This window comes from Microcaecilia unicolor, chromosome 1 (genome assembly GCF_901765095.1).
Source record: "Microcaecilia unicolor chromosome 1, aMicUni1.1, whole genome shotgun sequence".
In the NCBI taxonomy this organism is placed as follows: Eukaryota; Metazoa; Chordata; class Amphibia; order Gymnophiona; family Siphonopidae; genus Microcaecilia; species Microcaecilia unicolor.
This window is the reverse complement of record NC_044031.1, coordinates 365,560,010-365,587,332: the sequence shown is the minus strand read 5'-3', so window position 1 is coordinate 365,587,332 and position 27,323 is coordinate 365,560,010. Positions and strand designations below refer to the sequence as shown.

Sequence of the window (27,323 nt, the reverse complement as noted above, 5' to 3'; positions counted from 1 at the left end):
GTCCATCCTTATCTGGACGACTGGTTGATCCAAGCCCCCTCTTATGCAGAGTGCGGCAAAGCTGTGAACCGGGTAGTTGCTCTTTTGAGCTCCCTGGGATGGATCATCAACTGGGAGAAGAGCCAGCTGCGCCCGACTCAGTCCCTGGAGTACCTGGGAGTTCGATTCGACACCCAAGTGGGCAGAGTGTTCCTGCCAGACAATCGGATCGTCAAACTTCAGGCTCAAGTGGACCAGTTCCTAGTAGCCTCTCCTCCTTGGGACTATGTGCAGCTGTTGGGCTCTATGACGGCCACGATGGAAGTAGTGCCCTGGGCCAGGGCTCATATGAGACCACTTCAACAATCTTTGCTGCGGCGCTGGACTCCGATGTCGGAGGATTATGCTGTGCGCCTTCCCTCGGACCCAGCAGTGCGCAAGGCGCTGAGCTGGTGGATGCAGACAGACAAGTTGTCTGCGGGAATGCCTCTGGTGACCCCAGAGTGGATTGTCGTCACGACGGACGCCTCTTTGTCGGGCTGGGGAGCCCACTGCTTGGGAAGGACAGCGCAGGGGCTCTGGTCTCCTGCAGAGGCAAAGTGGTCTATCAACCTCCTGGAACTCAGAGCCATTCGGTTGGCGCTTTTGGAGTTCATCCCGGTACTGGTGTTGAAGCCTGTACGGGTCCTGTCAGACAATGCCACGGCTGTGGCCTATGTCAACCGCCAGGGAGGTACCAAGAGCGCCCCTCTAGCCAAGGAGGCTATGAATCTTTGCCAGTGGGCGGAAGCGAACCTGGAGCAGCTTTCAGCGGCCCACATTGCCGGAGTCATGAATGTCAAGGCGGTCTTTCTCAGTCGCCATACCTTGGAGCCCGGAGAGTGGCAACTATCTGCTCAGGCGTTCTTGGACATCACGAAGCGCTGGGGCCAGCCGAGCCTAGATCTGATGGCGTCATCGGCCAATTGCTAAGTGCCGCGCTTTTTCAGCAGAGGACGGGACCCTCGATCCCTGGGAGTAGATGCTCTTCTCCAGCAGTGGCCGACACAAGAGCTCCTCTATGTGTTCCCGCCCTGGCCCATGTTGGGCAGGGTGCTAGACCGGGTGGCAAAGCATCCCGGCAGCGTAATCCTGGTGGGTCTGGATTGGCCCAGACGTCCCTGGTATGCGGACTTGATCAGGCTCTCAGTCGACGATCCTCTGCGGCTGTCAGTGGAGCAGGGCCTGTTACATCAGGGTCCCGTGGTGATGGAGGATCCCTCCCCCTTTGGTCTTACGGCCTGGCTATTGAGCGGCAGCGTCTGAGGAAGAAGGGCTTCTCAGACAAGGTCATCGCCACTATGCTAAGAGCGAGGAAGCGCTCTACTTCTACTGCTTACGCCAGGGTTTGGCGTATCTTTGCAGCGTGGTGTGAAGCAGGCTCACTTTCTCCCTTCACTGCTCCAATGTCTTCAGTGTTGGCGTTCCTGCAAGAAGGTCTGGAGAAAGGCCTGTCGCTCAGTTCCCTTAAAGTCCAGGTAGCGGCTCTGGCTTGCTTCAGGGGCCGCCTGAAGGGTGCTTCCCTGGCTTCGCAGCCAGATGTGGTGCGCTTTCTCAAGGGAGTTAAATCACCTGCGCCCTCCTCTGCACTCAGTGGTGCCTGCGTGGGATCTCAACCTGGTGCTAAGAGCATTGCAGAAGCCGCCTTTTGAACCCTTGTCAAGGGCATCTCTGAAAGACCTGACGTTGAAAGCAGTCTTTTTGGTGGCTATCACTTCAGCCAGAAGAGTTTCCGAGCTCCAGGCGCTCTCATGTCGAGAGCCTTTTCTGCAGTTCACTGAGGCAGGAGTGACTATTCGCACAGTGCCTTCCTTTCTGCCCAAGATTGTTTCTCGCTTCCATGTGAATCAGCAGCTCTGTCTCCCTTCCTTTCGTAGGGAGGACTACCCAGAGGAGTACTCTGCTCTTAAATATCTGGATGTGAGGCGAGTCATCATCAGATACTTGGAAGTGACCAATGATTTCTGGAAATCGGATCATCTGTTTGTCCTGTTTGCAGGTCCTCGTAAGGGTCTGCAGGCTGCTAAGCCTACAGTGGCAAGATGGGTCAAGGAAGCCATTGCAGCGGCTTATGTGGCCGCAAGGAAGGTGCCGCCTATCCAGCTGAAGGCTCACTCCACGAGAGCTCAGGCGGCCTCGATGGCAGAGGCCGGATCCGTCTCCTTGGAAGAGATATGCAAGGCGGCAACTTGGGCTTCGGCTCATACATTCTCCAAGCATTACCGTTTGACGGTGGCTGCACGGGCGGAGGCCCGGTTTGGAGCTTCAGTGTTGAGGTCAGGGATTTCAATGTCCCGCCCTGGGTGAGTACTGCTTCGGTACATCCCACCAGTCTATGGATTGATCAGCTTGATGATATGGAAGGTAAAATTATGTATAATCATACCTGATAATTTTCTTTCCATTAATCATAGCTGATCAATCCATAGCCCCTCCCAGATATCTGTACTGTTTTTATTCTGGTTGCATTTCAGGTTCAAGTTTAGTCTTCAGTTACTTCAGAAAGACTTCGTGTTCAAGTTTTTTCACTTGGATTCTTCAAGAGTTGAGACGAGTTTGTGTTACAGTGAGCTGCTGCATTCCTCTCCCCCCCGTTTTACGGGGCTGGATTGAGACATAAATTCTGCCGGCACTCCCTCCCGCTTCGTGCGGCTGTAGGGCAGCTTTGTACCCCTCCCGCTTCGGCGGTGTTAGGGTCAGTCAGCTCCTCCCGCGGTTGCGGTTGCAGGATAAGCCAGATCCCCCCGCATCGGCGGGTGTGGTGTCCCTCCCCCGCTCCGCGGGGATGAGCTGGACGGATTCCCCTCCCCCACTTGTGTGGGGATGAGCTGGGTTAATTCCCCTCCCCCGTTTCGGCGGTGGTGAGCTGGGCAGAGTGTCCCTTCGTGGGTGTAATTCTCTAAGTGCTGAGTCCTGCGGATGGAGCTTTGATATCGACATACTGAGGAGTTTCCGGCAGCACATGACCACATATAGGGAGGCAAAAGTTTGCTCTCTATCTCCACCTGCTGGTAGATGGACACAACCCACCAGTCTATGGATTGATCAGCTATGATTAATGGAAAGAAAATTATCAGGTATGATTATACATAATTTTACCATCCTTCCTGTCTCATCAGCTCGTAACCTTGGGGTCATCTTCGACTCCTCCCTCTCCTTCTCTGGACATATTCAACAGACGGCTAAAACCTGTCGTTTCTTTCTCTATAATATCAGCAAAATTCGCCCTTTCCTTTCTGAGCACACTACCAGAACCCTCATTCACGCGCTTATCACCTCTCGCTTACACTATTGCAACTTGCTTCTCACAGGTCTCCCACTTAGCCATCTCTCTCTTCTTCAATCTGTTCAAAATTCTGCTGCACGACTAATATTCCGCCAGTGTCGTTATGCTCATATTAGCCCTCTCCTCAAGGCACTTCACTGGCTTCCTATCTGTTTTCGCATACAGTTCAAACTCCTTTTATTGACCTATAAGTGCATTCACTCTGCAGCTCCTCAGTACTTGTCCACTGTCATCTCTCCCTACATTCCTCCCCGGGAACTCCGTTCACTGGGTAAATCCGTTCACTGGGTAAATCTCTCTTATCTGCACCCTTCTCCTCCACTGCTAACTCCAGACTCCGTTCCTTTTTTCTTGCTGCATTATATGACTGGAATAGAGTTCCTGAGCTGGTACGTCAAGCTCCATCTCTGGCCGTCTTCAAATGTAAGCTAAAAGCCCACCTTTTTGATGCTGCTTTTAACTCCTAACCCTTATTCACTTCTTCAGAACCCTTATTTTATCATCATCACCTTAATATTCCCTTATCTCTTGTTTGTCCTGTTTGTCTGTCCTAATTAGATTGTAAGCTCTGTCGAGCAGGGACTGTCTATTCATGTTCAAGTGTACAGCGCTGCGTATGCCTAGTAGCGCAATAGAAATAAGTAGTAGTAGTAGTTCTCACCAACCTGCCCACCTCCCCTTTTGGATTTGTTGTAGTTCTTTATTTGCTTTTTGATATAACTGAGGCCGGAACGGACACGCACGGGCGGGAAGATGGCCGGGCATGCGCTGTGCGAGTGCCCCGTGCTCCAGAAGCTGTTGCAAAGCTCTATGGATTTTTGCTGGAAAAATCTCCGTTCCTGGGCTGCCGTCGACGCCGACCCACATGTGAGAACAATCAGCCTGCTGTCCTCGGAGAATACCTGCTACAGGTAAGTATCTTCGCTGTTTGAGAGTACATCTTCTCTGGTTGAACGGGTTAATAAATTACTACTACTACTACTATTTAGCATTTCTATAGCGCTACAAGGCATACGCAGCGCTGTACAAACATAGAAGAAAGACAGTCCCTGCTCAAAGAGCTTACAATCTAATAGACAAAAAATAAATAAAGTAAGCAAATCAAATCAATTAATGTGAACGGGAAGGAAGAGAGGAGGGTAGGTGGAGGCGAGTGGTTACAAGTGGTTACGAGTCAAAAGCAATGTTAAAGAGGTGGGTTTTCAGTCTAGATTTAAAGGTGGCCAAGGATGGGGCAAGACGTAGGGGCTCAGGAAGTTTATTCCAGGCGTAGGGTGCAGCGAGATAGAAGGCGCGAAGTCTGGAGTTGGCAGTAGTGGAGAAGGGAACCGATAAGAAGGATTTATCCATGGAGCGGAGTGCACGGGAAGGGGTGTAGGGAAGGACGAGTGTGGAGAGATACTGGGGAGCAGCAGAGTGAATACATTTATAGGTTAGTAGAAGAAGTTTGAACAGGATGCGAAAACGGATAGGGAGCCAGTGAAGGGTCTTGAGGAGAGGGGTAGTATGAGTAAAGCGACCCTGGCGGAAGATGAGACGGGCAGCAGAGTTTTGAACCGACTGCAGAGGGGAGAGGTGACTAAGTGGGAGGCCAGCAAGAAGCAGATTGCAGTAGTCTAAACGAGAGGTGACAAGGGTGTGGATGAGGGTTTTGGTAGAGTGCTCGGAAAGAAAGGGGCGGATTTTACGGATGTTGTAAAGAAAGAAACGACAGGTCTTGGCGGTCTGCTGGATATGAGCAGAGAAGGAGAGAGAAGAGTCAAAGATGACCCCAAGGTTTCGAGCTGAGGAGACAGGGAGAATGAGAGAGCCATCAACAGAAATAGAAAACGGGGGGAGCGGGGAGGTGGGTTTGGGGGGGAAAATGAGAAGCTCGGTTTTGGTCATATTTAATTTCAGGTGGCGTTGAGACATCCAGGCAGCAATGTCAGACAAGCACGCTGAAACTTTGGTTTGGATGCAAGGTGAGATATCAGGGGTAGAAAGGTAGATTTGGGAGTCATCAGCATAGAGGTGGTAGGAAAAGCCATGGGATGAGATTAATGAACCAAGGGAAGAAGTGTAGATAGAAAAGAGGAGGGGACCAAGAACAGAACCCTGAGGTACACCGACAGGCAGAGGGATAGAAGTAGAAGAGGATCCACCAGAGTGAACACTAAAGGTGCGGAGGGAGAGGTAGGAAGAGAACCAGGAAAGGACAGAGCCCTGGAATCCAAGTGAGGACAGGGTATCGAGAAGTATGCTGTGATCGACAGTGTCAAAAGCAGCGGAAAGATCAAGAAGAATGAGGATGGAATATTGACCTCTGGATTTAGCCAGTAATAGGTCATTGGAGACTTTAGTAAGCGCAGTTTCAGTTGAGTGGAGAGGGCGAAAACCAGATTGTAATGGGTCAAGAATAGCATGTGAGGAGAGAAAATCAAGGCAGCGGCGGTGAACAGCACGCTCAAGTAATTTGGAGAGAAAAGGAAGGAGGGAGATGGGTCGGTAATTAGAGGGACAAGTAGGGTCAAGTGAAGGCTTCTTAAGGAGAGGTGTGACCACAGCATGTTTAAAGGAAGCAGGGACAGTCGCAGTGGAAAGTGAGAGGTTGAGAATGTGACAGATAAAAGGAATAAGAGTAGGAGAGATGGCATTAAGAAGGTGGGTGGGAATGGGATCAGAGGAACAGGTGGTACATTTTGAGGAAGAAAGGAGAAGTGTAGTTTCCTCAATAGTAACTTCAGGAAAGGAGGAAAGGGAATGAGGGGAAGGAGAGAGAGGGGAACGGACTAGTGGAGGGAGAGGTGGTGAGGTAGAGAAAGCAAGGTTTATCTTTTGAACCTTGTTGTGAAAGAATTCAGCAAGGGTCTGAGGAGATAATGAAGGGGGAGTTGGGGGAGGGGGCACCTTGAGGAGAGAGTTCAATGTGGTGAAGAGAAGTCGAGGATTAGAGCCAAGAGAGTTGGTCAGTTGGATATAATAATCCTGTTTGGCACGTAAAAGAGCAGATTGGAAGGAGGTCAGCATGAACTTAAAGTGTAAGAAATCAGCAAGGGCCCGAGATTTCCGCCAGAGGCGTTCGGCGGAGCGGGTACAGGAACGTAGGTAGCGGATATTAGAAGTCAGCCAAGGTTGGGGTTTTGTACGCCTTACAGGGCGGGTCATCAAAGGTGCAAGAGGTAGATGGAGAAAAAATGCAATTGCCAGATTTAGAGTGGCCTATATTCGTTTCTGTGTCCCCTGGTATAGCTGGTATCTTTGGTAGAACCGCTGGGCTCAAGAGTTCTTTTAAATTTCTATTCCTGCTGTATGCAAACCTTATCCGCGCGTTATTAAACTGTGGCATTGTACAAGTTAAAGACCATAGGCGAGGTTGGACTATACTGCATCACGTATGTTAGTACGTTATCCTCTTCTGAAGTTGTATCTGGTTTCGGGGTCGATAATATGTCTCTATGGTTGAACCGCGCTCGTCTGTAGGTTTTTCGTATAATTTGTTTAGGATATCCCCTTGCTCCCAATTTTGCTGACAAGATCTTCGATTGAGATTTAAATTCCTTATCATCGGAGCATATGCGACGACGGTGCCTTAAAAACTGGGAAAAAGGCAAACTGTTCTTTAACAATTGTCATAATTCAGAAAAGTGTTTCTATATATAATCAAAAAGATGGTCGTTTGTTGTGGGCACGGGAGTGGCTTGGTGTGTTTTTGTTACCCGCCCTCAACGTAATGACGTTTTGACGCGAGGGCGGAGCAGACAGATGGAGCCTGAGCTTCAGAAGCTTCATTTTCATTTCAGATAGCAAAGGACAATGATATCAGAGTATATGAGTGGCACAAAAAAGAATTTCAAGGGACATGGTACAAGTGGGAAACATAGGGAACATGCATGGGTGATTAGAAGGTGATAAAACTGCAGACTGCAAGGCACATATCACTGGACCCCACATTTACCACATGGGGAAAACATTCTATGTAAGGGGATCATACTCGTGTTTTTAATCAAATATATATTATTTAATGCAGAAAATATGAAAATGGGTGCTATGTTGAGAGTTGGGCGAGATGCTAATGATTCAAATCACGCAGGCACCACATCATCAGACAAACATAAAAACAAACTAAGGTGGTTCCCAGAAGGAATCTCTATTTCTGATGTTGCAAGTTTTATGGCGAGTGTTAGCGGTAAGTTTGAGAGACTGAGATCATACTCCACATGGCTTAGGATTTAGGTTCATTTCTGTCATGTTATGTGCAAAACTAACCCATTTATAAAAACTGCCTCAAGATAAACTAATGTAACTCTTCTATAGGTGAGCATTTTCCAGGACTAGAGCACTGCACCATGACCTTATGGTCAAATTACTAAGTCAAAATTTTTAAACAATCCAGGAACATAAGACTTTTGAAATTAAGATAAGTTGCTTAAACACCAGCATTATAAAGTACAAAATTACACTGCTTGTCACTTGCTACTCATCCATCTCTCCTTGTTTCTCCCACACATCTTCAATCCCATTTTCCCCTAGAGACTGTCATTTGAATACTTTTATGTTTCATTTATATATTCTGATAATTTCCATATTTTGTTCAAACTCGCTTGACCTTAAAAACAAGGATTTTTTGTGCCCTTTCCAGACCAGACCAGACGAATGGGTAGTTGTGCTCATTCACCAGCTGTTGGAGACAGAAACTGAAAGTAGACCATGTGATTCGCCCTCCTAAGGCCCTGTGCAGCTATAGGATGCTCAGTATGTTCTTTCTCCAGTGGATGGTACATACAGCTCCCATCTGTATGGCTCAGTCAGCTCCTACCCTGGGGAGGAGGCCTCTCTGAGAGTCAGTTGAGCAGTGATTTCTGTCCTGAAAGAGGCTCCCTTTCGAACTGTGGTGCATTGCATTTGGAGCTGGAGGAAACCTGATGGTGCCAGGTCCTTGCCCAACTGTGGTTTCATTTTTTTTTAAACCATAAGGTAAGTTTACTAGCAGTGTTCTTGTTTTTTGGGTGCCTTACACAACAGGACTAGAAAGAGTACTGTTGGCTGTTCTGGGGAACATTGTTTCATTTTGCTCCCCTGTTCATTTTCGGTTTTAGCGCCATATTCTAAGTCTTGGCAGCCATGTGATACCGATACGGGTCTGCGTTTTCTTGCTAGCTGTGGGCTTCATATTGCAGTGTTTGGTTTCTTCTGGCAGGTTCCTCTTTCTGGGCAGGTATGGCCAGGCAACTTTGAAGTGGCTGCTCTTCACCAGATGTTTCTTTACAAAAAAAAGATAAGAATTTTACTGGCATTCTGTTGCCCATGGGCGGTACCAGCATCGTTGTACTTATTTATGCACGGACCTTTTTGGGCTACTCGTGTCTTTGGGCTATTGCGATGCGAAAGCTTCTTCCTTTTGGCTCTCGGGGCAACAGGCTAAGTCATGAGTTGCAGACACAGCCAGTATTTCACAGCAGCACCCGTGTCCTCTCTTCAGAGTTGCAGACATTACCAGGATTTCCCAGCTGCACCAGTCTCCTCTTTTCAGAGTTGCAGACATGACCAGTATTTCACAGCTACACCAGTCTACACTCTTCAGAATTTGACATTACCAGTATTACACAGCTACACCAGAGTTGCGGACACTTCCAGTGTTTCTTTTTTTTAATTTTTTTTTATTTATGAATTTTCACTTTTACATTTATGCAATAAACATAAATTGTGCAATACAGAAAATATAACACTAATTGATTAAATCATAATACTAAGAAATGAAATCAGTTAAATTTAGTCCACAATTATTTGATCCAAGAACTAGGAAATCCTATATAATAAAAAGCACCCTCAACGTTCTGAAGCTGACTCCGTGGCTTCAGTGAAGGGTTTGAAGCTTCTGAAGCTCAGGCTCCATCTGTCTGCTCCGCCCTCGCGTCAAAACGTCATTACGTTGAGGGCGGGTAACAAAAACACACCAAGCCACTCCCATGCCCACAACAAACGACCATCTGTCTGCTCAGCCCTCGCGTCAAGACGTCACAACGTCGAGGGCGAGTAATGAGTTAAAACTGACATTAAAGACTCGCGCTCCCTAACTCGCGTGCGCCTTTAACTCAACTCGCATAACAACACAAAGTGCGCCTGTGTCTCGCTACAAAAAAAACGCAAATCGAATTCCGAGCCCACAACAAGCGCGCCTGCGCAACGGCAACGATCCCTCAGAAACACTGCTAACGCACAGCAGCAGCTGTCATTTTAACACAGTGGAGCAGAAAAATGGACGGGATTATTTCAATGCACGAAATGTTGATCATGGTGAGTGCCCGAACTCTCCCACACAGACGCTGCTACACTGTCCCCCCCCCCCCCCCCCCACACACAATCATACACAAACTCTGACAACCTCCCCACACAAACACCCCCCACCCCCCCACCGACATCATAAAAGAAATATCCAAAGGAAAAACAGCATCTGGCTGCACATACACACATGCATTCCTTCAACCACCAAACCCCTTCCTACAAGCACCATACAAACACTGTGCTATGGAGAAACACACTCACTCAGACACACACTACCCCAATCACCCCCACAACAGCAGACACAAATTCTGCCACGCTGTCTCACACTTATACCCACACACTCCCCCCCCCCCCCCAAAAAAAAAAAAAAAAAAAAACAAAACACACGCTCTACCTTGGAAAACCAACTTCTCTCACTCACACCCACAAACATAACCAAACTACACCACCCCAACCCACACTACAACATACACACACTCTGCCATGGAGAGACAGCATCTCTCTCACATTCACACGCACACACTCTCACACACACTCGGTCTCACACACACTCTCTGTCTCATACACTGTCGCACTCACAGACACTCTATGTATCGCACACATACTCTCTCACACTATCTATGTGAAACACACTCCCTCACTCTCAGTTTGACTCACATCACTTTGACTCACATATGCACTCGCGCACACACTTATTCAAACAAACAATCTCATTCTCTCACACACACTCTCTCACACACACTCACACCCAGACTCACTCTCTCTCACACACACACACTCGCACATTCACTCTCTCTTTCACACAGACACTCTCACATACACTTGGCAAGAAATAATCACAAAGCATGCGTGCACACAACATCCTATTTGTAGGATGTAGTATTTCGTAACTTCCTTATACTACATCCTACAAATACAAAAAAAAACCCACTACAAAAACACAAAAATTAAAAATGAAATTGCACATAAAGCACAAATTACAATTATTCATTACCAACACAACACAATTATAATAAAAAACTATTACAACATATTCATGGCAGAAAACAAATACCATGCTAGCGCCCGTTTCATTTGTTTCAGAAACGGGCCTTTTGTACTAGTCCTATATAATAATTCTCACCTCCAACAGGATGTGCCTGGGACCGTGCCTGCCGGAAGTGGTCTGCTAGGCAGGCACGCACTGACGTCAGTGATGTCAGTGACAGACAATTTGGCAAAGCAAAACAATCTGAGTGCTGGCCATTAGGACACAGGGTTGATAGGAGAGTTTTAAAAGACTGAAGGAACCGAAAGTGTTAAATGGGGGGAGGGGGGAGTTCTGAACGACTGAAAGACATGAACATTTGGGAAAGGAAAACAATCTAAATGCTGGCCATTAGGACACAGGGTAGATAGGAGAGTTTTAAAAGACTGAAGGAAACGAAAGTGTTAAACTGGAGAAGGTGGGGGGGGGGGGGGGAGTTGTGAACGACTGAAAGACATGCAAATTTGGGACAGGAAAACAATCTCAATGCTTGCCATTAGCACACAGGGTACATAGGAGAGTTTTAAAAGACTGAAGGAACTGAAAGTGTTCGGGGGGGGGGGGGGGGGCAAGTTCTGAATGAATGAAAGAAATGAAAATTTACGAGAGGAACACAATCTGAATGCCAGGCATTTGGACACAGGGTAGATAGGACACTTAAAAAAAAAAAAGAAGGCCGTGAAAGTGTTACATCTTGGGGGAGGGGTGAGGAGGAAAGCGATGGGGTATCCGGATACTGGGCGTTAGGGCCACGGGGGTACATAGACTTTTGAAAGCCTTAAGGAACCCTAAGTGTGGGAAGGAGGAGGAAAAGGAGGGGAGGGAACGGGATGAGGGGCATTAGGAACAGGAGAGGGGGCCCTGCCACACACTCTCATTCTCACACACACACTGTCACACAGACAGTCTCACTCTGTCACACACCCGCACATTCACTCTGGCTCTCTCTCTCAAACATACACACTCCCAGGAAAACCTTGCTAGCGCCCGTTTCATTCATTCCAGAAACGGGCCTTTTTTACTAGTTATTTATATTTAACACTAATAAACTAATAGAATTATCAATAGAGTAGAAGGAACATAAGTCAATGCAGCCGAAAAATAGCATTGGCGATCAAGGATAGCCACAACTTATTCTGTACTGGAAATAAAATCTAACAATTTCCCTGGATCAAAGAAAATATCATTTGAAGAGTGAAGAGACATTACATCTACATGGAAATTTAAGGAGAAAAGTCCCCCCTAAACGAAGGACTCTCGTCTTTAACATCATAAACTCTTTTCTTCTTTTTTGAGTATCTCTTGAAAGATCAGGAAAAATCTGTATTTTAGATCCCAGGAAAAGAGTATTAATGTGGGGGAAGTAGAGTTTAAATATATTATTTCGATCCGGTTCCAGAGCAAATGAAACTAACAATGTGGTTCTTTCAGTAATAACTCCCATGGAGCTTTCAAGGAATTGTGTTAAATTTAAATCAGGCTGAGGGATATCCTGCATTCTTCTTATTCCAGTACCGGTAATATAATGCGCTTTTGCTATTGGCGGAAAACCTTCATGAGGTGGACTCAAAACCTCCACAAAATATTTTTTTAACATTTCTACTGAAGAAATAAGAGGTGATTTGGGGAAATTCAAAAACCGAAGGTTATTCCTCTTTGTCTGAGTCTCCAAATATTCAATCTTACACTTTTGAAAGTTATCTTTTATTGTTGCTGCTATAGAAAGTTTTAAAGATTTTACCTCATTATCTAAGTAATCCATCTTAGTATTCTGCTCCTCAACCTTACCAGTCAGTTGATTTTGAGCTTGTGTCAATTCCGCCACTTCACCCCGCATAGAACTTGAGAATTGTTGTAGAGTGGTATTTAATCCTTGAATCGCTTCCCATAGTACTTGCATTGTAATAACAGCTGGTCTCTCTATTCCACCAGTTCTCCCGGGAGATTCGCTTTGCTTCCCCGCAGGCAGGGGAGTTCCCCGCAGGCAGGGGAGTTTGTAACACCAATCCTGTCTGCGGTGGTGTTCCTATAGGCGAAGACATGGTAATGGGGCCTCCAACTACAGCCGCTGGATTTCCACCACTTCTGGATGTCTCAGCTTGCTGTTGCACCACTACCTCCGTTCCTTCTCCGGGTCTTGGAGGAGCTGTTATCTGGGGAGGACTTAATGTCACTCCCTCTACGCTATGGTCCGATACCTCCTCGGAACCTCTCGAAGCATTAACCCAAGTTCCCGGCGCTCGCATTCCTGTTTCCTCCAGGGTCATTTGACACATGGAAGGTGGATGTAATCCGTTGGGTTGGTCGTGAGTCCTTGAGCCCTGGCCAAGGCCAGCAGAGCACCGACCCAGGCCAAGGGGAGACCGACCCACCACTGCACACCCCAGCTACTCAAACCCGTAACCTACCCTCCCCCGCAGCACCTCAGGAAGAAAGGGAAATAGGCATACAGGCGGGCCTCGCAGCCGAACAGGAACCCAGACACACACAGGAGGGGTGAAAGAACCCAGGAGTCCCCCCAAGGTGCCAGCCACATGCTGAACACCAGCCACAGGGCAAAGGGAGTAACAAAGGAACCAAAGCGGGGCCACCCCCCCCCCCCCCCCAGGGGATCAGCGCAGGACAGGGGAACTAAAACAGGAAGCCCCCTGCCCCCCCCCCCTTGCGAGTGGAGGAAAAATCAACAGCCCAAAGGACCCCCCTCCCCCGGGACCAAGGGGAGAAGGAACACCCCACCCCCACAAGCCAGAGACAGGAGCAGCAAACAAAAGGAAAACCTAGGCCCCAGCCAAATGCCAGGGAAAAGACACAACAGAAGAGAAAGGAAATCTCTGACAGAACACCCAGAAGACAGAGGCAGAGCCAGCAAACTTACTGAGCCAGCAGGCAGGCACACAAGGGAAGGAGATCCTTAACAAACAAACAGAGAGAAAGCTCTGATAGGAGCACAGCCCCGTTGAACAAACACACAGCGGGCTTCATCACTGAGAACTGCAAGCAGTGAGGGGAGAGCCCAGCTGGAGGCAGTGAGCTGATTACAGCTCCACACACACACACGCTGAAACCAGCCAGCACAAACAGAGGGCAGGGAAATAGGAATCCCTGAACAGAAACACAGATCAAAGCCAGAGCATAGAGCACGTTCTAAGAACTGTCCGGCTTTCTAGTCACTAAGAAATGTAACGCCAAAGCAGGGAAGGCAAAAGGAAGTAGGCTAAAGTACACCCTCTGATGTCAGTCAGACCCTGCCAGCCAATCAGGAATTATTATTTGTTGCATTTGTATCCCACATTATCCCACCTATTTGCAGGCTCAATGTGGCTTACATAGACTTATTATGCCATAGCCATTCCAGGCTAACAGGTACAATTGGTGATACAGAGATAAGAATGATGAGAAAAAAAGGTCTAAGTAGATATTATAGAGAGATGACTATCAAAACTGGGGTGGATTAGCAATGTGGTGTAGTTAAGCTATGGGTTTTCTTTATAGGCCTTGTTGAAGAGGTACGTTTTCAGAGATTTACGAAAGTTAGCTGTTTCGTTGGTTGTTTTCAAGTCGTTTGGTAGTGCATTCCACAGCTGCGTGCTCATGTAGGAGAAGGTAGTCGCATTTATGAGCTTGTGTTTTAGTCCTTTACAGCTGGGGAAGTGAAGGTTAAGGAACTTTTGCGGAATGATCTTTTGGCATTTCTGGGAGGTAGGTCCACGAGGTCTAGCATGTAGGCCGGGGCATCTCCGTGGATGATTTTGTGTACCATCCTGCAGATCTTGAACGCGATATGTTCTTTAAGTGGGAGCCAGTGGAGTTTCTCTCTTAAGGGTTTTGCACTTTCATATTTTGTTTTTCCAAATATGAGTCTGGCGGCTGTATTTTGGGCTGTTTGGAGTTTCTTAATATTTTGTTCTTTGCAACCGGCATACAGTGCGTTGCATTAGTCCAGGTGACTTAATACCATGGACTCTACCAAGTTGCGGAAAAAAGGTTTTACTCTTTTGAGTTTCCACATGGCATGGAACATCTTTTTCGCTGTGTTCTTCACTTGGGTTTCGAGTGTGAGGTTTCGGTCAATGGTAACTCCAAGGATTTTCAGATTATTTGAGATGGGGAGAGAGAAGTTTGGTGTGGTTATGGTGGTGAAATTGCTTGTATTATGTTGTGAGGTAAGTACAAGACATTGTTTTTTTTTCTGCATTAAGTTTTAATTGGAACGCATCTGCCCAGGAGTGCATGATTTGGAGGCTTTGGTTGATCTTGTCGGTGATTTCATTTAGATCATGTGTGATCGGGATATAAATCGTGACATCATCTGCATATATGTAGGGGTTGAGGTTTTGGTTGGCAAGTAGTTTGGCTAAGGGTATCATCATTAGGTTGAAGAGGGTGGGTGATAGTGGGGATCCTTGGGGAACTCCGCATTCAGGTGTCCATGGGGCTGAAATATCCGCATTTGTTGTTACTTGGTATGATCTAGTGGTCAGGAATCCTCTGAACCATCTGAGAACTTTGCCTCCAATTCCAAAGTATTCTAATATGTGTATTAGAATTCCATGATTGACCATGTCGAAAGCACTAGACATGTCAAATTGTAGGAGGAGTATGTTGTTGCCAGTTGCGATTGCTTGTTTAAATGAGTTCATTACAGACATTAGTACTGTTTCAGTACTGTGGTTCGACCTAAATCCTGACTGCGATTCGTGCAGAGTTGAGTATTTTTCTATGTAGTCAGTGAGTTGTTTCGTCACTACACCTTCCATGAAGGAATGAAGTCCACCCCCTTCCCCTGCCAAACTGGCAGAATCATAACAGTGGATTCACCCGGCTCGTGGAGGTAAGCACATTGGGCTTCCCCTTCCTCTTCCCCATCCCGGGTCTGAGGTAACTTCCATTCACCAGATCTCTGTTACGATTCAGGAGCTGTCACTCTACTCTAGACGCCATCTTGGATGACATTTCCAGTGTTTCACTGTTGCACCAGTGTCCTCTGTGCGGACATCTCTGGTGCTTCAGTGCTGTGTCCAGCTCCTCTCTTCGAGTTGGCAGACATCTTCTCTTGTTCAGTCTCCTCACCTGCCAAGTGGTAGGTTCATATTTCTCCGTTGCCAGCATCTCCTGGTGTCAATGGGTCAGGACGGTCTCTTTTTATCGACTGCCCTTCTAGCATGTCTCTGTTAGCATGTTTTTGTTTTTCGGCTACCTCATCCCCCTTGCTCGGGTATTTGTTCTACTAGCACTTTTACGGTTGACCCTCTCTGGTGGCGTCACGGTCAGGATCCCTTTGGGTTCCCAGCTGAGGTCATTGTGAGGAATGTCTGTTTGGCACTATGGTAGCAACAGTTTCATTGCTTTTGGGTTCCCAACATTTTTGTTTCTGGGTTTCCTGGGCTGAATCTGTGGCCAACTATTTCTTCATCCCAGACTAGATTGGGCCGTCCTTCCAGTCTTCTGGGACCGGGTCTTAGTCTTCTTTTTTCCTGGGCTACATATGTCTATCAGTGCTGGTTTGGCATAGACTGCCTTTGTTGCCCATGGTCTGCTGTTTTTTTCCCTTCTGGTATCTCTTTTAAGGTATTCAGCTGTGTTCTTGTTGAGGTTATGCATTTTTCCTGCATGACTACCTCATTTTCTTTTCTTCTGGGCCAGGCATGGCCTGCCACTTTGGGTCTGGTGTCAGCACGGTAGTCCCACCCTATTTAGGGACCTGCTTTGTCACATCCCATTCGTCTGGACTGGTCTGGCAAGGACATGAAAGGAAAATTTGTGTCTTACCTGATAATTTTCTTTCCTTTAGTCCTACCAGACCAGTCCAGAACCCTCTGTTTCTCATTATTTTTCAGATATGTTTCCTTGTTTGGGCGTCTGTTTTCATACTTCATTTCTGGGGTCACTCATCTCTTTGGGGGTATGTACTGGCTGTGTTTGGACACTATTCTCTGAACACAGAAAAAAATAGTTGGGCAAGAATTAGAGAAAAAAATGTCTTTTATTATTCACAAGCACAGGATCATGTATCAGTATCAAGTTGTGGAAAAATAATAGCAAACTTACAAAATCTAACATCAGTAGCATTGGTAATTGCAAAAAGTCAGGCTAAAGAACAGCTGAAAAGAAAAGGAGAAAAAGGAGGAAGGAAAGTTTATTCCTCACTGTCATACAAAGGTCACAGAGCAGAGAGAAAGGAAGAAAGAAAGAATTAATGAAAAAAAGATTCTTAGCTGTAAAGAACTAGTTCTTATGGGGGGAAGTACACCGCCCTCAGGAAGTAGGCTGTGGCAAGGATATGAAGCTCTCCTGCCAGCCGGGCTATTTCAGAGTTTCTTTGTCTACAGCATACTTTTATAGGCCTACAGTGAGCATTCATTTCCCCCCCTACCCTGCATATGTGCTGGAGACTTGCAATAGGGTCCTTCATATGTGCTGGAGACTTGCAATCGGGTCCTTGCCAGACCTCTTCTCAGTAAATTATATTTGTAACATACCAAGCAGTTGAGTTGCCCTAGCAACGGAAGGCCTTATCAGAGTTTGTGATCAGCCAGAAATTCCTGCATGTAACTTAGTAACATAGTAGATGACGACAGAGAAAGACCTGTACGATCCATCCAGTCTGCCCACAAGATAAACTCATATTTGCTACTTTATGTGTATACCTGACCTTGATGTATATCTGCCATTTTCAGGGCACAGACCGTAGAAGTCTGCCCAGCACTAGCCCCGCCTCCCAACCACTAGTCCTGCCTTTCCCCACAGACTCTGCCACCCAATCTCCGCTAAGCTTCCGAGGATCCATTCCTTCTGAACAGGATTCCTTTATGTTTATCCCACGCATGTTTGAATTCCGTTACTGTTTTCATCTCCACCACCTCCGGCGGGAGGGCATTCCAAGTATCCACCACTCTGTGAAAAAAATATTTCCTGACATTTTTCTTGTCTGCCTCCCTTCAATCTCATTTCATGTCCTCTAGTTCTACTGCCTTCCCATCTCCGGAAAAGGTTTGTTTGCGGATTAATACCTTTCAAATATTTGAACGTCTGTATCATATCACCCCTGTTTCTCCTTTCCTCCAGAGTATACATGTTCAGGTCAGCAAGTCTCTCCTCATTCGTCTTGTAACGCAAATCCCATACCATTCTTGTAGCTTTTCTTTTCACCGCTTCAATTCTTTTTACATCCTTAGCAAGATACGGCCTCCAAAACTGAACACAATACTCCAGGCGGGGCCTCACCAATGATTTATACAGGGGCATCAACACCTCCTTTCTTCTGCTGGTCACACCTCTCTCTATACAGCCTAGCAACCTTCTAGCTACGGCCACCGCCTTGTCACACTATTTTGTCGCCTTCAGATCCTCAGATACTATCACCCCAAGATACCTCTCCCCTTCTGTACATATCAGACTCTCACCGCCTAACACATACGTCTCTCATGGATTTCTACTCCCTATGTGCATCACTTTGCATTTCTTCGCATTGAATTTTAATTGCCAAACGTTAGACCATTCTTCTAGCTTCTGCAGATCCTTTTTCATGTTTTCCACTCCCTCCGGGGTGTCCACTCTGTTACAAATCTTAGTATTATCCACAAAAAGGCAAACTTTTCCTTCTAATCCTTCGGCAATATCACTCACAAATATATTGAACAGAATCGGCCCCAGCACCGATCCCTGATGCACTCCACTACTCACCTTTCCCTCATCCGAGCGAATTCCGTTAACCACCACCCTCTGGCGTCTGTCCATCAACCAGTTCCTAATCCAGTTCTCCACTTCAGGTTCTGTCTTCAGCCTGTCCAGTTTATTCAAGAGCCTCCTGTGGGGAACTGTGTCAAAAGCTTTGCTGAAATCTAAGTAGATTACGTCTAGACTGATAGTAAAGGCTAACAGAAACATAAAAGAAAGATGGGGGATGGGAAGTAGTGCAGCATACCTGAAATAGAATATTATAGGTAAAAATTTCTAGAACAGATACCTCATCACTCTGTGGACAGGTTGCCATGTTAGTTGCAGGAAGTCATATCTGTTCAGTAAGGGCCTGGGTGTGTACCTCCTGGCTGTCATTGGAGGTGGTACCTTCTTTCTCCAGTTCCATTCGTGCAGAGGGCTTGTCTCCTGACTCGGTGGACTGTCAGTCTGTCAGTTGAGAGTTTGCCTAATTCCTTCAGTCATGTGTTGGCTGAGGACATATCTCCTGGCTCTGTGCAATATTTGTCTGTCAGCGGAGGTTAAGCCTGCTTGGTTTAGTTTCATGCGGGCTTCTCAGTGAAGTGTCTGGAGGTCAGTTGAGGATTGCATGCTGTCAGCATTCATATGCTGGAGAAGATTTTTTCTCTCTCCTTTCTTCATTGGTCCAATTGTTCAGCGTTTCATGCGGAATGAACAGATCAGCTGAAATATTTATTTTTTGTTACATTTGTACCCCGCGCTTTCCCACTCATGGCAGGCTCAATGCGGCTTACATGGGGCAATGGAGGGTTAAGTGACTTGCCCAGAGTCACAAGGAGCTGCCTGTGCCTGAAGTGGGAATCGAACTCAGTTCCTCAGTTCCCCAGGACCAAAGTCCACCACCCTAACACTAGAGGTGTTAATGTTTGGGAAATCTTATGGTATCATCTTTTGGTTTTGATACGTGGCTGCTGCCTGGTTCCCCCTGAGCTACTGTTGAGGCCCCAGGTAGGGGTTTTGTTGGGCAGTGATTTCTTTTTCGTCGTGGCCAGGTTCTCCCCTTTTCTCTTTTGTGCCTTTTTCTGATTTTTAGGCACAATTGCGTCTTTTGATTTCACCGAAGCCGTTTTTCTTTACATGTCATCAAAGACTCCCAGCGGCTTCAATCGTTGTACGTGGTGCAACCGGACTATATTAGGTACCGATACCCACGCCTGGTGTATTCAGTGCCTTGGGCCCGACCATAGTCCAGCCGCTTGTAGTCTGTGTCTTTGTATGAAGAAACGGACCCAAGCGTCTCAAGAGGCCTAACATGAAAAACTTTTTGGTTCTCAGTCCGGTCCTTCGATATCGGTACAGAGGTCGTTGGCGTCGACATTGACAGGAGCATCGACATCAGGGAAAGAGGTAATGGCTGCTATGAGACCAACTTGTGCTGGGAGCAGTGAGGCGTCAAGTGGGTCTCCACCTGCCTCAAGGCCTCCTGTTATGCAGGCCTCCGGGGACTGACCTTTGTCGGCCCCGGCCCCGAGGAGGCGTGAGGATTCCACGTCCTCGGTACCGAGGAGTCTTGATGACGGGCGTCAAGCGAAGGCTGAGAAGCACCATTATTGTTCTCCTTCAACGCACATTACTAGGAGCTCCGGGATGTCGAGAGAGTTCGCACCCGAGAAGCGTCGGAGTCGAGAGGATCGCTCGCTCACCCTAAATACAGGAGGTGCCGATGCGTCGGTCTCCTAGCAGCCCGATACCTGCTCCCGAGCCTCCATGGATTCTGATACCACCTGTCCCACCGACCCGCAGCCTTCTCCGATGGTGGCTCTCGACGAGTGCATCCGGGCCTTGTTTCCAGAATTTCTGGAGGGACTGCTACGTCAGTTAGCTTCAGTGTCAGTGGTGCTTGTGCCTTCTGTACCATCTGCTGCTGCGGTGTCTGGCCCTTTATCTGTGGTGAGGTCCCCGACCGCGTTGCCGCCTGAGGCATCGGCGTCGGCTGCCACCCAGGGGAGCTTCACCGCAGTCAGACAGGGCATCGACCTCTCAACATCGCTATAGAGGACATTGTTCCTCGGCGTCGAGGCAGGTCCAGTGTCGAAGCAGCTTAACTCAGGTTTTATCCGACACTGAGCAGGAGCGTTCGTGGGAGTCAGATGAGGATCCCAGGTACTTCTCTTCTGATGAGTTCTTTGGGATTCCCTCTGATCCTTCCCCTCCACTAGAAAGGAGACTTTCTCCACCGGAGAGTCTGTCCTTTTCCTCTTTTGTCCGGGAAATGGCTATGGCTATTCCCTTCCCTGTGGAGGTTGAGGATGAGCCCAGGACTAAGATGCTCGAGGTCTTGGATTATTCTTCTCCACCTAAAGAGGCTTTGACAGTTCCTCTACATAAGGTACTGAAGGAAGTCCTTTTGCGAAACTGGTCAGCCCCAGTATCGGATCCACGGGGAACCTGGATTGATGAGGTCTCAGTTACCCTACAATTCCATGGTGGTGGACTCCGCCCTCAAGAGATCCAGGAGTACTAGAGACTATGCTTTGGCGCCCCCAGGCAAAGAAGCTAGGACTCTTGATTCTTTTGAGAGGAAGACTTGTCAGGCCGCTATGCTCGCGTCCAAGATCCAGTCATACCAGCCCTTCATGAGCGTACACTTGCGGGACTCAATCCGTCAACTGTGCAGCTTGGTTGACACACTCCCTACGTAGCTGGCCGAGCCTTTTCGCCAGGTGGTCAGGCAGCAGAAAGCGTGTCGCAAGTTCCTGGCCGGTGGTACTTTTGACACTTTTGACGTGACATCCAGAATCGCTGCTCAAGGTATAGTGATGAGCAGACTCTCATGGCTGCGTGTCTATGACCTGGATCATTCGGTCCAGCAGCGAATGGTGGATGTTCCTTGCCGGGGGGGGGGGGGGGGGGACAATCTTTTTGGTGAAAAAGTAGAGGATCTAGTTGATCAAATCAAGAAGCATAACAATGCTATGGATTCTCTCTCCCACCGAGCGCCTTCTGCTACAGCCTCCTCATCTAGGAGGTTTTTTGGAGGAAGGAGTGCCCCCTATACCTACTTTAGGCATAGGTACACTCCTGCTTCTCGGCAGCCTGCCCAGACTCAACCCCTGCATGCTCGTTCTCGTCAACAACGTGCAACTAAGGCTCATTCTGCTCCCTAGCAAAAGCAAGTGACAGGCTTTTTGACTGGCTCCAGTTCATCATAGCCTCAGTAAAAGTGTCCATTCCAGACGACTCACCAGGAGGGGGAGGTTGATGTTTTTTCACCAAAGGTGGCCTCTCATAACCTCCAACTGGTGGGTTCTTCAAATAGTTCGGTTAGGATACACTCTCAATCTGGAATCCGAACCTCCAAATTGCCCACCGGGAGATCAATCTTACAGGCCCAAGCGGTTGAACCCGTTCCACCAGAGGGAGAAGGGCTGGGATTCTATTCCAGGTACTTCCTTGTACAAAAGAAAACTGGGGGGATGCATCCCATTCTAGACCTAAGGGGCCTGAACAAATTTCTAGTTTGAGAAAAGTTCAGGATGGTTTCCCTGGGCACCCTTCTTCCCATGATTCAAGAGAACGATTGGCTATGCTCTCTGGACTTAAAGGATGCTTACACACATATCTCGATACTTCCAGCTCACAGGAAGTATCTTCGATTTTGGCTGGGAACTCAGCACTTTCAGTACCGTGTGCTGCCTTTTGGTCTGGCGTCTGCACCCAGAGTATTCACACAGTGTCTAGCGGTAGTCGCAGTCCATACAAATGACTATTCAGGTGCTAGAACTACTGGGGTTCATAATCAATTACCCCAAATCCCATCTCACTCCTGTCCAAAAGTTGGAATTCATTGGAGGCCTGTTGAACACAAAGACATTTCAAGCTTATCTTCCCGAGGCAAGGGCAGACAACCTCCTGTCACTGGTGTCCATAGCTTGAGCATCTCAACAGGTCACAGCTCGGCAGATGTTGAGGCTTCTGGGCCACACGGCCTCCACAGTTCATGTGACTCCCATGGCACGCCTACACATGAAATTGGCTCAATGGACCCTATCTTACCAATGGTACCAAGCTGTGGGGAGTCTAGAGGATGTAATCCAACTGTCCACCAATTTTCGCAGTTCTCTTCAGTGGTGGACGATTTGATCCAATTTGACCTTGGGACGTCCATTCCAAATTCCTCAGCCACAAAAAGTGCTGACGACGGATGTATCCCTCCTGGGGTGGGGAGCTCATGTAGATGGGCTTCACACTCAAGGAGCCTGGTCCTTTCAGGAAAAAGGTCTTCAGATCAATCTCCTGTAATTGCGAGCGATCTGGAATGCTCTAAAGGCTTTCAGAGATCGGCTGTCCCACCAAATTATATTGATTCAGACAGACAATCAGGTTGCCATGTACTACACCAACAAGCAGGGGGGAACCGGATTTTGCCCTATGTGTCAGGAAGCCGTCCAGAAGTGGCTTTGGGCGTGCCGTCATGGCATGTTTCTGCAAGTCACTTATCTGGCCGACAGGCTGAGCAGTATAATGCAACCTCTCGAGTAGTCACTGAACATGGGAGTAATCCACAAGATCTTCCGAGCGTCGGGCACCCCCTCGTGTATCTTTTTGCCACTCAAATCAATCACAAGGTCCCTCAGTTCTGTTCCAGACTTCAGGCCCATGACAGACTAGTGTCAGTGGCTCAGATTGAAGAGATTTGCATGGCAGCAACGTGGTCATCAGGCCACACATTCACATCTCACTACTGCCTTCAGCAGGATACCCGACGCGACAGTCGGTTTGGGCAGTCGGTACTGCAGAATCTGTTCGGGGTTTAGGATCCAACACCACCCCTCTAGACCCATTTTTGTTCTGTTTCAGGCTGCACTTTCAGTTAGTTGTTTATAGTTTCAGGTCAATCTATGTTATGTCCTCGCCGTTGCAAGGCCCAGTTGTCCAATGTTCATTGTTTTGAGTGAGCCTGGGTGCTAGGAATACCCCACATCTGAGAACAAGCAGCCTGCTTGTCCTTGGAGAAAGCGAAAATACTTACCTATAGCAGGTATTCTCCGAGGACAGCAGGCTGATTGTTCTCACAAACCTGTCCATCTCCCTTTTGGAGTTATTTATTTCTCTATATGCTTTTGGATTTAACTGAGGAGAAGTGCTCACGCGACGGGCGGGAAATCGGTGCGCGCTGCACGCGCACCAGAAGACTCTGGTAAAACTTTACTTTTTTGCTTGCAAAAATTTACCGATTCCTGGGCCGACAAAGATGTCGACCCACATGTGAGAACAATCAGCCTGCTGCCCTTGGAGAATACCTGCTACAGGTATCTTCGCTTGCTGTGATGTCTGGGTGAGGATCGGAAATGCCACTGGCAGTGCCACTGTGGCTCTTGTTGACCTGTCTGGTGTTGCACTATGGGACTGCTGGTAGTGCAGCTGCGCTTACTGCCTCCACTTAAGGTGGCAGTAAGTTTGGCTGCACTATTGGCAGTTATGACAGCACAGGATAAACACCTGTGCACTAGCTGTCACAGCCGGCCACACCACCTACTTCCCTGTCACACCCAGACTCGGCTGACTCCCATGTTAGGCAGCTAACGCAGCGTTTTTAACATAAAGAGCTCTGTTTTAGCACAGTAGACAGTAACACGGGCCTGCACTACTGTCTATTTATTTATTTATTACATTTGTACCCCGTGCTTTCCCACACAGAGCAGGCTCAATGCGGTTTACATAGTAAAAAGTAAATAGAATTACATAGTAGTAGTAGGGAAGGCTATGTAAATTGAACATGGAGAGGTAAACAAAGATAGGATATGTAAAGGAGAAGAATTTGGGGAGGGTAAGGCGCAGGAAGGATGAAGAGGAAAAGATTGGGGATGAGCATAAGGAGATTGGGAGACAATGGTCTAAGGTATAACAATCGTAGGACAGGAATCATGTGGGTGGTCTTTCGTTAAGTTGGGTCATTAGGGTTGGCTTTCTTGAAGAGATGGGTCTTCAACACTTTCCGTTGATTGTTCTGATGGATCTTGTTAATGCGTTCCAAAGCTGGCTGTCCAAAAAGGAAAAATTGGATGCATACGAGGATCTGTACTTAATACCTTTGCAGTTGGGAAGGTGTAAATTGAGGTAAGTACGAAAAGACATCGCTCTGTTTCTGGTTGGGAGGTCAGTGAGGTTCTTTGTAGATAGGGGCTTCTCCATATATTATCTTGTGAATCAATGTGTGGACTTTAAAATTAATTCTTTCTCTGATGGGAAGCCAATGAAGCTTCTCTCGAAGAGATGTTACGCTATCAAATCTTGACCTGCCAACGATAAGTCTGGCTGCCGTGTTTTGGGTTGTCTGAAGTTTCTTCAGTATTACTGTCTTACATCCTATGAAAACACTGTTGCAGTAATCTGCATGTGTAAGTACTGTGGATTGCACTAGGTTCCAGAAGGTGTCCAAGGGAAGATATGATTTCACTCGTTTTAAAATCCACATCATGTTAAACATTTTTTTTGTGATGAATTTAGCATGGTTTTCGAATGTTAAATGGTTGTCAATCGTTACTCCAAGGATTTTTAGGTTGTCAGATACGGAGAGTTTAACGTCTGGGGTGCTGAGGGTAGTCAGGAGGAATGGAGAGTATTGAGATGAAAGGACTAGACATTGTGTTTTCTCTATTTAATTTCATCTTGAAAGCGCTAGCCCAAGAGGTTAGAGTGGTCATGCCTGTATTTATTTTATTGGAAATTTCAGATAAATTGGATTTAATGGGGATAAATATGCACTGATAACCCCACATTAGCTGCTTGACTTAGTTAGTAAAAGGGCACTTAGCCTCCTGAATCTAGGCAAATGAATTGCAAGTCTAAATTTAGGGGCATTTTCACTGAATATATGTCTAACTCGGGTATTTAAATGTAGGAGCACCACTTTTTAAAAATGTTGGTCTATTATTCCTTCATGTTTTGAAACCAGCAAAATGATTCAAAGGACATTTCAATAAGCCAATTTTAAGACAAAATTGTTGATGTGAGGCCAAAAAAAAGAGAAAATGACAGTCCACAGGGAGAAAATAATGTTGGAAAAACATCAAGAAAACAAAGCAGTATGGTAAAGAATCTTTATAGTTCATTTGCTGGTACAAAAGGCACCTACCTAATGTGGTTATGTTTCAGCTTGTGCCTGCTTCAGGGGTATATGATGTTAACGTAATAGGTAATCTCAAATTTAATTGTCAAAATTTCAAACGTCCAGCAATGTAATCTAGTTAATTCTTTCTGCAGTTCCAAACATACAGATTTGTTTTAGGCAGTTTAGGGAATTTGTTTTACTGAAAATATATGTAGGAGAACCGCTATTTAAAAAAAAAAAATGTTGATCTATATATTCCTTCTTGTCCTTTGAAACATTTTACTGATTTTAAAACATCTTGAAAATTGGCCAGATTTTAAGACTTTCTTCTTCTTTTGCTTTCTCTAGGGATATCCTATTCTAACTTTAAAATGTCATACTAAAAAATCTTTTTTGATACTAGAATAATCTGAAAGGAGTGATGGAAAATAAAAATATTACCATATTATTATGCATGCAATATGCACTCATGTATATAATACACACCAAATGTTTTTAATTTTACTGTGATGAAAAAAATATTTACCTATGTATAATATGTAGGTGGAGTTCAGCATATCCATGTAATGTAAGTGTGAGGTTGGATGTGTTATATTAAGTACTTACAAGTTATATAAAACATTTGTGATAGAATGCCAGATGTTAAAAATTTAGTGCACTACAAAAGTCCATCAGATATGAAAATATGTTGATAATCATTCGTTATGAAATATTGTAACCTGCCAGGTCTTTGACCACCAATTGGTACCTTGTGGAGGAGTAGCCTAGTGGTTAGTGCAGTGGACTTTGATCCTGGGGAACTGAGTTTGATTCCCACTGCAGCTCCTTGTGACTCTGGGCAAGTCACTTAACCCTCCGTTGCCCCTGGTACAAAATAAGTACCTGAATATATGTAAACCACTTTGAATGTAGTTGTAAAAAACCTCAGAAAGGCGGTATATCAAGCCCCATTTCCCTTTCCCTTTCATGCATGATCTGTGGTTCTGTGTAGAAGGCCTAAAAATATCTTACAAATTTTTTCCTATGTAAAATATGTACCCATATTTTTAGTAAGTTTTTTTTTTTTGGGGGGGGGGGGGGGGGGGAGAGTGCATATTATATTTGAGATAATACGTTAGTTTGAATATAAGGCTGTAGATTATGAATCAGAGAGGGAGAAAATATAGGGTTTTTCCTTGTCTTGTACACGAAACACAAATCTATTTAAGCTTGCTGTTTGAAAGGCTATTCCACTGAGTTTTGTAAGAAATATTATTCTACAGTACAATTTTGATAAAGTTCAATTTGTCTTGCTTCATTATGATAAAGAAATCAAATGTTTGCTAAGGGAGTATATTGAAATTGAGGTGCAGCCTGAACATCTGCTTGAAATGTAGTACTTACAAAAAATTTTAAATGTATTTTTAATTGTCCCATGATGGTCACTTTGTAGTTGTCCTAAGGAAAATGGCTTAGTGAACATCATCTTCCTCCCCCCCCCCCCCCCCCAAATCCTTGAATAGAGCCTTGCTTCCTTCTTTCCTTACCAGGCCAAAGCTTGAAGTATTTGGCCTTGCAGGAATCAGAAGTCCTTGAGCAGGTAGACAGGCTGCTGGGAGGAGGAGGGAAGTCATCAAGAGTTGGAGGAGTTAAGTGGTGGGTAGCATTTCTGATATGAGTGTGAGGGGTGAAGAGCCTGGGGAAAAAGTTGTCTCTGGGCATTTATAGGAGTTCAGCAGCAGCTGGCATCCAGGGAGAATCCTAGAAAGGACTGTCTTCATATGAATATATTTTGAACCAGATTTTAAGATGTGGTGTGTTTTTGGACATACAGTAGGGTAGGTACCATGTTATATATCAAATGTCATCTCTTCTTTTTGGTTATGATCTAAAGTATTTTGGTTATGATCTAAAGTTTTTAGCGGAACTGGTGTGAAAAGAATTTCATACCTGTATGATAAATTTTGAAAGACATA

The 27,323-nt window shown here is 46.3% G+C and overlaps 1 protein-coding gene across 1 annotated transcript in view; it reads left to right on the top strand.

The window, feature by feature from the left end:
• LPCAT1 (lysophosphatidylcholine acyltransferase 1) overlaps window positions 1-27,323 on the top strand; it is a 624,443-nt gene that overhangs the window by 272,947 nt on the left and 324,173 nt on the right.